Source organism: Carex rostrata, chromosome 20 (genome assembly GCF_964058835.1).
Source record: "Carex rostrata chromosome 20, lpCarRost1.2, whole genome shotgun sequence".
NCBI lineage: Eukaryota > Viridiplantae > Streptophyta > Magnoliopsida > Poales > Cyperaceae > Carex > Carex rostrata.
The window spans coordinates 1,993,309-2,005,783 of record NC_135937.1 but is presented as its reverse complement, the minus strand read 5'-3'; the positions used below and the strand labels follow the sequence as shown (position 1 = coordinate 2,005,783).

Here is a 12,475-nt window from a genome sequence, read left to right as displayed (position 1 = left end):
CTTCAAATTAGTGCATTTTGTTTTATTTCTGAATATATTTATTTAATTATAAATTTATTTTCACCTCACTTGCAACTTTTACAATTTACAACTTTAATCTTATTGTATGTTCAATTGTTAATTATTAGACTTTTTTATTATTAGAATTGATACAAATTTATTAATAACTATTAATCAAATAATTAATATTGATAATGCGTATTTCAAAAAAGGAAATACATTTTTTCGTGCATATTTTTTTCAAATCAAAATATAATATAACTTTTATCATGATACAAGTACAACCGAATATTCACGGTTATAGGTTCTCATAAATTAATTGTGAGTTTCAGGACTCGAAACCGAACCGATACTAGAATCTAGTAACTAGATATGTTGAGGTGTAATGTAAAATGTTTAATTTTTGGATTGACGACTTCCCGTTTAGGGGTGGAACTGTGGAAAGTATTTTTATAGAGTAAGACTTGAGCGCTAAGGATAGTATAAAGTCATCTGTGTTATGACCTCAAAAATATCTCGTATAAACTTCAAACTTTAATTTAAGTAGCTCAATAAATTGATTATATAATAAACTTGTAAAATAATAATTTTTACTATTTTTGATTTGTTTTTACTATTTTTTATGATTTATGAAAGATGACAAAAAATTATCTAAAAATAAAAAAAAATTGTCAATATTTTAGGTCATTTTTTGTCATCTTTCATAAATCATAAAAAATAGTAAAAAAATTCAAAAATAGTATTCTATAAGTTTATTATATAACCAATTTATTTAACTACTCAAATCGAAGTTTGAAGTTTATACGATAAGTTTTTTAGGACGTAGCACGGATGACCTTATGCTATCCAAAACACTCAAGTCTTACTCATTTTTATATTCATACTTATTATAAATTATTTTTATCTGTATTTCAAAATTATTATAATATCGGATAACGAAATGGTAGTTGATAAATAACTGGTAATGCTAATGTAATAATTATTTTTATTATTTAATTAAAACATATACATTCATTTTACACATTTATAATACTTTATTGAAAAAAAATGTGATCATCCATGCCAAATGCAAGTAAATCAAGTAAAGTACTCTTTTCAGTACTTATTAATGTATATATATATTATAATGAGTAAGGCTACACTACTTCGCGAATTAAACGGGTTGTTTTAATTCGCGCTCATATTTTTAGTTTCGAAGTCCAAATAGCCGATCCAAACCGTTAGATGTTTAATCTATATTAAAATGTACTTGGAGACCAAATTTTACATTTTTTGAAATTTTTTTACTATTTATTAAGATGGTTTGAAAATCGATGTTTTTATTAAAATTCTGCACCGTTAAAAAACAGTGATTTTCAAACCATCTTAATAAATAGTAAAAAAATTTCAAAAAATGTAAAATTTGGTCTCCAAGTACATTTTAATATAGATTAAACATCTAACGGTTTGGATCGGCTATTTGGACTTCGAAACTAGAAATATGAGCGCGAATTAAAACTGCCCGTTTAATTCGCGAAGTAACGTAGCCTTACTCTTTTATAATTACCCGATTAGGTAGCATGTACAAAATATAATATATTTGTACTCTTACCCATTTAAATAACAAAAAAAAATCTTATTCGTACCTATCTTATCGGATACAGTACGGCCCGGATAAATAGATAAAAAGTGTCATTGACACCTCTACTTCCGTTCATAATAATGCATTTTTTTTGCTGTCAATTACGTAATTACGTTACTATATTTTTTTTCTTTTCTAAAAGCAAAAAAAATGGTGTAGTTTCTTTCAACCAGCAACATTTTGCTGTCAATTACATTATTTTGTAATTTCTTTCAAAAGTAATTTCTCCTTTTTTTTTTTCTTTTGGAATGAAAAGGTTGGTATATTTTCAAAGTTGTTTGTATTTTTGGAAGGAAAAAATGATTGGTCTCTCATTTGTTATCCGCTCAATCATCCTCGGTGACACGTTGTTCCTCTAGTTGACATGTGGCGCAAGAAGATAACGCATTTTGCGCTTTTGCTACAAACTACAATGGTACTTTCGCGTGAATTTGCGATCCTTGAATTGTCATTTTTCGGATTGTGATTGCAATGTCATTTTCTGAATTGTGTTTCACATAGTTTGTGTCATGGTAAGAAGAACTGCGAATTATTCCCGAATATTTCATAAATTATTCAAATCAGGAAACCGGGAATTAACCGTTAATACCGAATTATTCGCGCATACAATGGATTTCACGAATAAATCTCATAGTATTCAAAATAATTCGGATGTTGTCAGAAAGTTTTATATATAAAGTGAATTAAAAAACCTTTTTCTCTCCGTTTGAAAAACTTTCGATCAGCTTTTTATTACTTCTCTACTACGATCTTCTGTGACTTCGAATTTTGAAATTTATTTGTAACATTTATACATTTTATGTTTGTTTTCTCTTTAATATTTTATTATTTTAATGAGGAGGGATCTAATTATATCTTTTTTGGTGACATTAAATTATACTCTCAATTTACAAAGTTTTCAAAGTTCAAATAGTCAGTCCAAATCATTCAACATAATGGATATATTAAAATGTGCTTGCAGATCAAATTTTACATTTTTTCAAAAAATTTCACTATTTATTAAATATTTAACAAAATCGCTATATTCAGACCATTGAATTTTTGTACCCATCTTAATAAATAGTAAAAAAATTCAAAAAAAAATGTAAAATTTGATCTGCAATCACATTTTAATATATCCATCATATTGGATGGTTTAGATCGACTGTTTGAACTTTAAAAATATAGGGTGTAATCCGGTGTCATCAAAAAAGAATATAATTGGATCCCCTCTATTTTAATACATTACTTTTATTTAAAAACTAATATTTCGAAATATATCGTATTATACTCAAATTAAGAATTTTACATCTCACCCATTTTTTTTTTATTTCAAATTTGTCACTGTGATTTGAGCTGAGCCACACAGTTAGGCAGTACCACATACATTAGTGTTATCACTTATCCAGTGTACAGAGCTTTCCAACCACGCATTACCCAAAGGAGCCTTGGAATGTTCAGGATTGCAATTATACGACGCACAAACAACTGTGGACCATTTTCAGGGGAAAAGAAAGAAAGAACAATAATTGTATGGACCAAATAATTTTTTATTTCGTCATGGTCCAAAATTACCCTGTTGTTTATTTCTATGCTATGTTATCCCGATATTTCAATATAGACTCTGTATTTGTATCGGATACCAATATGCCTCTGATACGATACTGATACGTATTAGATATGCCAGTTGAAGTATTAACTTACGTGACCTATCTTTAATTTCTTAATATAGTTTTCGATACAGATCAACTCGCTGGAATACGCCTCTGATATGTCTAAATATGCATGGTCCACTATGCACCACGCATACACCCTGCACAACATTGGTCACCATGAACTGCACCAAAATCAAAGCATCGTACCCATATCGCATTACCAGTTTACCACTACACCACTTTACATTGTTGTTAGAAGTTAGAACACAGTATCTACTGTATATAATATATATTTAGCTATAATTTTGTATTTTAAAAATTACTTTATATAATACGAGTTAATAATATAATTTATACAATACAGTAATTTGTTCTTTGTTAACTTTCTCAGCGTTTAATTTGTACACGAATCTTAAAGCACATTTGATGGTTAAAAAATACATAGCATCTCATAAACACTAAATATGCATAGCACCTTAGCCTAATTCTATATAATAGACGTATTTTTTTTTTTTTTTGAAAATTACTGTATTGTCATATCTGTATCATATCCGATACGATACCCGTATCCATATCCATGCAACATAGTTTCTTTGTCACTCGAGTTGTGTTTTCGTAAATAAGTTCAAAAGGTTGCACTTTGGTCTTTAGTTTCAACCTAGGGTATGTGTTCATCAGGTTCGATTTAATTGGTTTTAAATCGAATTGAGCGTTTGAGTTTTTTTTAAGTAAAGGTTGGAGGTTCAAGCTACACAACTATTTAATAATTTTATTATTACAATAGAGGATTTCATTTATTCGAATTTCAAATCTATAATCTCTCACATCAGAGACCATGTACCTTTGCCACTAGACTGAGAGTGTTTGAATTAAACAATTTTTTTTTTTATATTAAAAGAATCGGTTCGGTTCATTTTTAAAACCGGTTTAATTTAATTCGGTTCAGTTTAGAAACTTTTAAAACTGGTCAGAGAAAACCGATCGTTATAATTATTTCAAGTCTATAAAAAAATAATTATAAATGTTCTTTCTTCTTGAGTAAAAATCACTAAACTCTAATTCAATTTTGTGTATTGAAATAAATAATTCTTTTGAGCCTACAAAAACATTCAAAATTTAACAAAAATTGATTATTTTTTATTAATGTTTTTTGTTTTGGTTCAACCGAACAGACATAAATATAGTTCGGATTGTTTGATTCGGTAGATAAGTTTCTTTCAGTTGGTTCAATTATATTTTGAAAATCAAATACAATTTTGATTTACTTATTTTATTTCAGTTTAAACTGAACTAAACCGATGAACACCCTAATTTCAACTCTATGAAATATCGTTTTTTTTCAATTATTTTATTTGAGAAAAACCAGACCTTATTGTCAAGTGACTCTTAAGTTCAAAATTCTTTCGATATGAAAATAATTTCTTGTTGCTTCGCAATAGTTGATGGTTCATCTTCAGCATATGCAATAGTCTTATACTTTCTTTAAAACAAAAGGAAAACATAGAAAACGGAGGCATTTTAACCTTCATCCATGTAATGCTATGAAAGAAGTTTAATATAGTAATGAAGAGAATAATTGTGCATTGTAAATGGCTTGTGCAATAGAGCAATCAACATATCAAGAGGAGAATTCAAATACCTTTAGTTTTTTGTGTCTCCGTATTGTCTTTATTTTTAAATTTTCTAACCACAAATATTCTAAAAAATATGTGTCACAATAAAACGTTGGATAATAATCAATATTATTTTCTCTATATGCATGTAAAAATGATCATTTTTTTTATTTTGATTTTATGCAAATTAATGAGTTGAAAAAATCAATGCTGATAAATTATCTACGGCAATGTATTTTTTTCAAACTCTTGATTACAATCAAAACAAAATTAAAATATCACAATTTTTTACATGTTTATAAAGAAAATAATGTAAATTATAACCAACAGTTTTATTTTGACATTTAATTTTTAAATTTGGGTTATTAAATTGTAAAAATTAAGACATTTGAACCTCCTTCGCATATCAAACTGGTTGTAATTCTGAATTGATCGATGGTTTATTTTCTTCTTGTAAAAGTATGCAACTGGTTAGTCTTTGTTCATTTTTCGTTCATACTAGAGTAATATATTTACCTATAAATAATTAATAATTTGGCCATAACTTAATGTTTTGTGCTCAAGAAAATCATGGGGAGTGCATCCACCTAACAAATTTCTTTTAAAAGAACAGCCTTCAAGAAATTTGATTTCCACAGCACAGAGACCGAATAACGAGGAGAGAATTTAGGCTTGTCTGCAACTTAAGATTCTTGGACCCAATTTCAAATGGATAGGTAGACAAATGGGCCTAAAATGACAGTAACAAACTAACGGGCCAGATATGGCCCATATACAGGGGACTGATAGGAGAGCTCCGGAAGGCTCTGAATAAAGGATATGTTTGGTTAGTCCCATATTGCAATTATAACTCAGCGTCACTCCCTGTAGGATTATAAATATGCAGCGACCGTGGTTTATAAAGGCATGGAGCTGTGTGGTGAGCGCAAAGCGAACTATTCTTTCGCCTTTTACTAAAGAATACCGTGTGCACGCCACTTTTAAGCAGCATACATCTATTTTTGGAGGGGCTCTCTTCTTGAGCTGGCCCCAACAATTTTAAATTATAAATTTTTTCTTTTATTTTTTATCTGTATTGACCGTTTCTGTTATTAGAAAAGCCATAACTTTTATAGATCTAACTCTCATGTGGGTAATTCCTCTGTTATAATGTGGTCAATTGTTTGAATATTTTTAAATTTGGTTGCAGTTTTGACATTTTTATTTAAAAATTAAAGTTTATTTATTTGAAAAATCAAATACGACCAGAGCAATTGATATTATATAAAAAGAAAAGTCCCGAACAGAAAAATTTTATAAATATTTTACATTAAACCATTTTTTCTTTGCTTGTGTTTGCAATGTCGCATCACTCTTTTAAAAGAAAAAATATATTGGTTGCATTTAATAAAAACTAAATTTTCGCAGCAGTATGCTTGAAATTTAAAACAAAGACGTGCAAAAGTGCTCTGGGTCATGAAATTTGTGCTAGTGTTACTAAAGTGTGCTTGATGTGTCTAAGGTGTGATGTAATTTACAAAATATATATGACTGCTTTGTAATTATCCTATAAAGATTCTGAAGCAGTTAATTATGTTGCCCTCTACTGTACTTAGTTTTAGAATTGTGAAAATATTTATTTATTTCTGAATTTGCTATATTCCGATTTTTTATATAAATTTTAAAATCTACATTTCTTAAAATAATATTTATTTATGAGAATCCGAAAAAAATAGCACTAGTATTTATAATTTGATAATTTAATTTGAATTCATAAAAAAGAATCCACATGTCACATGTGTATCTGTAGGAATATTTTTTGCATATGGTTTTGGCATCCGGGCATAAATAACTGTTATATATTATACGTGCACAAATAATTGTTATGAAAACATTTAATACATCAAGTTTTTTTTTTTTAAACTAAATATATAGTTGTGCATTTATAACGAATTTCATGCATGGATATTTGATATTTCATTTTATCTTGGACATTTAAATTGATTAAACCACCAGAACTAATAATATTTTTTCAAGTAATATCTAAAACCTTCAAAAATATTATTAGAGTAATACTGAAATGAAATATCATAAAGTCAATTTGCATTTGTAATAGATACATTCAAAGTGATAAAACGATCAGAATTTATAGTCGTACCTCAAATATTATCATATACTTGCACAAATGATTATTAGACTAATTTTTAAATTAATAAAAAAAAATTACACAAAAATGCTACAATAATGCATATTAGATGTTTTCGTTTAATTCTGGACATATTTGAAATAAATTGCCAAAATTGACAGTGATATTGCAAAAAAATACTTAGAACTTGCAGAAATTATAGAAATTATCATTTATTTAAAATAATATTTAAACTTTTATGTGCATATATCGCTTATAGCATATGTTTATGTAAAATAATATCACATGTGAAAGAGTATATGCATTATATATTCAGTGATAAACTATTTTTTTTATTTTTAATTGAGTAAGCATATAAATCAAAGATATGATCATATCATTTAAAATATTTTAAATGTATGAGAGATCTCTTGACAATGACTTATTTCATCAAATAGTAATAATAATTTCTCAAATAAATTCAAATAAGATTTAAAAAAAATAATAGATGTATAAATAAAGTATCAAAAGAAATTTCATGTCATTTTAGTATCGTCCGGTAATGCATATAGAGTCATTAATTTCGAACTATTACAAAAATTTAAATCACTTAATAATTAGTACACAATGTCACACCCCCGATCAGGAGGTGCGACGATTATTACCTCGTCTATTTACCATTCAATATACGTAACATAAGGCATGGATCTTTTTATGCATTACCAATAGCATCCATTATTTTTGCCACATCCCAATTTATTTACAATAATTATCTGACATTTTTATAGTGGATGATGCTAGAGATATATTCTCTGCACCATGTCATATATAATAAACTCAAATCTCATACCTTTAGGTGGCCCTGCTGTCAAATATTATCCGGAAGCGCTCTATATCTTTGTATAATAAACCTGTAACCCACAAGGGAAAACGAGTGAGAAATAATAAATTATTTCTCAGTGCTGATTGCCACTCAGATTATTGGATTCGAAGGAAATCCATATTCAGAATGAAATCACCGCACGAGAAATTATCAGTTCAGTTCTATAATGACGAATGCAAATGCTCAATAACAGTATCCAATTGAACAACAAAAATTATATAAATAAATCAGGACTCAGGGTGCGTTTGGATGCTCAAAGAATAGAGCTATTCTCAGAATAGCGGAGCTATTCTTAGAAGAGGGTCATCCAAACGTGAAACAAAGATTAAGAATAGCTCCGGATTAGCTCTATTCCGCTATTCCGTGAAAACGTTGGGTTAGCGATTTAGCACCCGCAAGAATAGCGATTTAGCACCCGCTGGCATTTGCTATTCCTAACATACAATCCAAACAACATTTCTACAAATTCGGAATAGCCAAAGTTAGTGCTATTCTTGAATCTCTTGGATTAGCACTATTCTCAATCACTAACCCAAAAATCGCTATTCTTAAGCTATTCCTTGCACGATCCAAACGTACCCAAGAATCTTATCAGAATAAATGGTTTGGGTCAAAGTCTTTTAAACTATAAAGTCAGGTAACGTTTGAGACCTAATCTTTAGAACCACTTAGTCTGGTAACATTTGGTTTCTTAACTTTACAATTTATAGTCTGGTAACACTGAAAGATACTATAACATGTATCTGTCGTGTTAGGGCTTATACCATTCTAACTATTCTGACATATTATTAACAGAACCAATACGGAAACAATATTAAATACTGTCATTATCGGAAAGAAAATAAATGATAAGACAGTTTCCACAGTTCATTAGTTTCACAATCACAATTCACATTTATTCAATATCTCCTATCCAACCGGTACTGGATTCAGTTGGGGCCATTCACCATATGCACATAAGGATCCTGGAGTAAAGTCTAGTAGCTAGCTAGACTTTACGATATATTAATCTTTTTTCTCCACTATATGGAGGTTCAAGAATTACAGTATTATTATTCAATCAATTCAATCACTGTGGTCTCAATCAATCATTTGCAATAAGAATCATCCAATCGATGAACAATATCAACATGACAGTCAACAATCTTACCTCTAATTCAGTTTCAATTATATTGGGCTATGCATATGATGCAACAGTTCAATCAATGCAGTCAATCCAATATTCAAAATGCACAGCGAGTTATGATTTAATTTCTAGTTATGAATCTCAGACTAATCCAATAACCTCGCACCTAATATCGTAGGACAATAGGTGAAATCTATAGCAATCTGTTCTTCCTGAATATTCACCTCGTCAATTTCTTCTGTAAGCATGCCTATATCATAATTATATATATTCTATTAAATTTTACTCTCTGAAATCAATTAAATTTACCAATATATGTATAACAAAACACATATATACTTATCCCCTCATCTTGTATAATTTATAACAGTACCTGTGTTAATTCATTTATTATTTAATCTATTATTTCCTTGATCCCTTTAACTTATATTCATTGCAGTACAATAATTTAACTATGTATAATAAATTCAAGTTCAAGTTAAGCTGTCTGAATATCAAAGTTCAAATCCACATATATCTAGTCTAAATCTATTTTATTTTCTTATTAGAGCAAACTCAAGACAAAACTATATTTCAATTTTCTTAAATATAAGAGCCGAATGCTCCTTAATTTCATGCATTCCATTCTATAGCTGATCATATACTTCATATTTTTCATTATTCACTTTAGTCCATATATATGACAAAATCAAACTAGCAAACTTGAGCAATTTTGCAATGTTGAACCCTGACACCCATATTCAGTATACTGAAATGCATCAACTAATAAGGACAAGTAGTTTAAGCTCTAATTTAGAGACCAAGAAGTCAGCCATATTAACAACTTAGAAAACTTTACGATTTAGCCCACTAAACAGTGAACTATACCAAAACCAAAAACAAACATTGGTACTAAATGATACTAGTGTTCAAAGATGCAAAATCATCAACTGACTAGTCTTAACTCTTTTGAGTGAACTATAAATTGGTACCATGAGGCATCGGTACAAAGCTAGGGTTTAACTTAATAAAGAAAAAGAAGGAAAAAGAATAAGATTATTCAATCAGTCAACTCGTTTAACTCGATTCAACATACCATAGGATTCACTTTATCATTTATCATGAGATATCCAAAACCCTAATCAGATCAGAGAGTAAACAGAGAAGAGGGAAGAGAATAAACCATAGCCGGACAACACGACTGAGGAGCAAGAGCACAAATTTATCCATGAGATTGATCAAGGAGCAAGAGATATAATCCCTTATTTTTCCTTTTCAATTTCTCTATTTCTTTCTCTTTTTCTTTTTGCGCAAGCCACAGAGGAAGGGGAGCAGAAGGTCCCAGAAGGGACTCCATGTATTGGTCAAAGAGAGAGAACAAAAGGGATAAAGAATGAGAAAATAAAGGCGTGGGTCCCACATGTATATCTTCTATTTCAACCTTAGATTTTCATATTTTACAAATCAATCCCACTAGCTATAAGTTTCCAATAAAATAAACTCTCAACTTTCCAATTTCACAGTTAAGTCCAAAATAATATCAAGAAAATAAAATATGAAATTTTCCGGGTGTTATACACAAGCATCAAATTTCATCATTTTTTACAGGCAAGATATGTGCCTATAAAAGATCATGCTTATAATATTGAATTTTGATTATCATAAATAAGTATTATATAATCCTCCCCTTTTCAAGATACAAAAGTGAGAGCTAACAAAACATGAGTGCATATTCCGATATTTTTAATGTTATATTTTTTGGCTTGGTCATTATTCTTAAATTAACACGATAAAAACCAAATTATTATCTTACATAGCTTCTCTCGGAAAAATGAATCTATTTTTACAACTACACGGAAAACATAAGTTCCCCCCATTTTCTAATAATCATAATATTAACCCAATATGATGATTGGTGTTGAACAAGAAGTTTGTTGAAATGTACATAATATCCTTAGCGCACATACCGAAGATGTTTCAATTTTACATAACCTATCTGAATCGCTTAATATATTTTCATATTAAAATGTACTTAGAGACCGCATTTTACATTTTTAAAAGTTATTTACTATTTTTTTAAATTTAAAAATCATTATTTTTTAAAAAATTCTGACCTATAAAAAAACAACAATAGAAGCGATCAACTGAATGTTTAGATAATTATTTTCTCTGTCAATTAAATAATGTATATATTAATAATGTTATTTCTCTAGACCTGGAGAAATATATTTACATTAGTCAATTAGTTATCCAGGTATCTTAAAATCTTAATGAATTCGTGCCTTTTTGAATAGAAGCAAAATCTCTATTTTAAAATTATTTTTCATTGTAATTTAAAAGGGCCCAATCCACTTGCGTCTATTACTTAACCATAGTTAAAACAATTTTCAAATGCATGGTTGCTTCAACCGGGCCTGAAATAAATAGATTATATAATAGAACCGATAAATGGGCCCATGTAACGCCCAGCTGGTGACAACCTGGTAAGACCACCGGAACAAAACTTCTCTTTGCTAGAGTAGCTCGTCGTTGTAGTCCCACAATAGCTCTACAATCAAGTGTCGCCCAACCAGGCTAATATAAATATGCAGCGACCGCTGGTAGCCAAAGGCATGGAGCTGTGTGGTGAGCACAGAGCGAACTATTCTTTCGCCTTTTACTAAAGAATACCGTGTGCACGCCACTTTTAAGCAGCATACATCTATTTTTGGAGGGGCTCACTTTATGTGCTGGCCCCAACAATTCTAAAATTTAAATTTTTAAGTTTTTTTATTTGTTTCGGTTATGGGAGTTTCTCTTTCTTAGAGCTTCCCCAACAAGTTTAAATTGAAGATTTCAAGTTCTAATTCTCTAGAGACCGTCGCTGTGAACCTTGTTTTACAATTTATTTGCCCTCTTTTAGATTTTATAACAAAAATGAAGTGTTTAACGACGTATTAATTCTATGAAAAATCAAATACGACTGAGCAACTTTGATTATACAAAAAAAAGTTGTTATTTTCAAAACTTTATCAGTTTACAGTTGAGCTCTTACAAGTCCGAGGCTCTCACCTCACCTTGTTTTCATTTCAAATCTATATCTTATAGTATTTTAGCAAATCGATCCCTCTTTACCCTTTCAAACCCTAGCCCTTACGGCGGCGCGGCTTCCGTGGCGGCTCGTGCGCTGACAGCGTGGGAAGTTTTCTTCGACCATGTCGAGGTTGCTACGTATTAGATGAATCGCACAGAAAACTTGAATCAGGGAGAAAGAGGAAGCCCGAATGAGGAGAAGATTTGAGAAACGGAACGCCACGAGTCTTTCCGCCTGAGAATGAGGGATGAACACAGTATTTTCGTATGGACTTGGTGCAGCAGTCCAACCTTCATATTTGATATTTTGACCTTCTTTATCTAGGCCTTCTGATGAGATCTGAAGTTCTGAACCGTTCAGAACGTTTTCTTATGTGTCGGAACGTAATTGCAAGGCAATGCCAAATAACACTTTGTTCTTTGACGTATGAATAATTGTTGTT

The 12,475-nt window shown here is 29.8% G+C and overlaps 1 long non-coding RNA gene and 2 other non-coding genes across 3 annotated transcripts; 2 read left to right on the top strand and 1 right to left on the bottom strand.

Moving 5' to 3' along the window:
• Window positions 1–5,777: 5,777 nt before the first annotated feature.
• LOC144572899 (U5 spliceosomal RNA) lies at window positions 5,778–5,895 on the top strand. Its single transcript, XR_013517826.1, has one exon. It is a non-coding gene; the product is annotated as a U5 spliceosomal RNA (small nuclear RNA).
• A 1,648-nt stretch (window positions 5,896–7,543) lies between these two features.
• LOC144572693 (uncharacterized) lies at window positions 7,544–10,370 on the bottom strand. The gene is made up of 3 exons (XR_013517784.1): window positions 10,144–10,370; window positions 9,148–9,231; window positions 7,544–7,883 (listed from the first exon to the last, which is right to left on the bottom strand). It is a non-coding gene; the product is annotated as an uncharacterized LOC144572693 (long non-coding RNA).
• A 1,205-nt stretch (window positions 10,371–11,575) lies between these two features.
• LOC144572901 (U5 spliceosomal RNA) lies at window positions 11,576–11,693 on the top strand. Its single transcript, XR_013517827.1, has one exon. It is a non-coding gene; the product is annotated as a U5 spliceosomal RNA (small nuclear RNA).
• The last annotated feature ends 782 nt before the right edge of the window (window positions 11,694–12,475 follow it).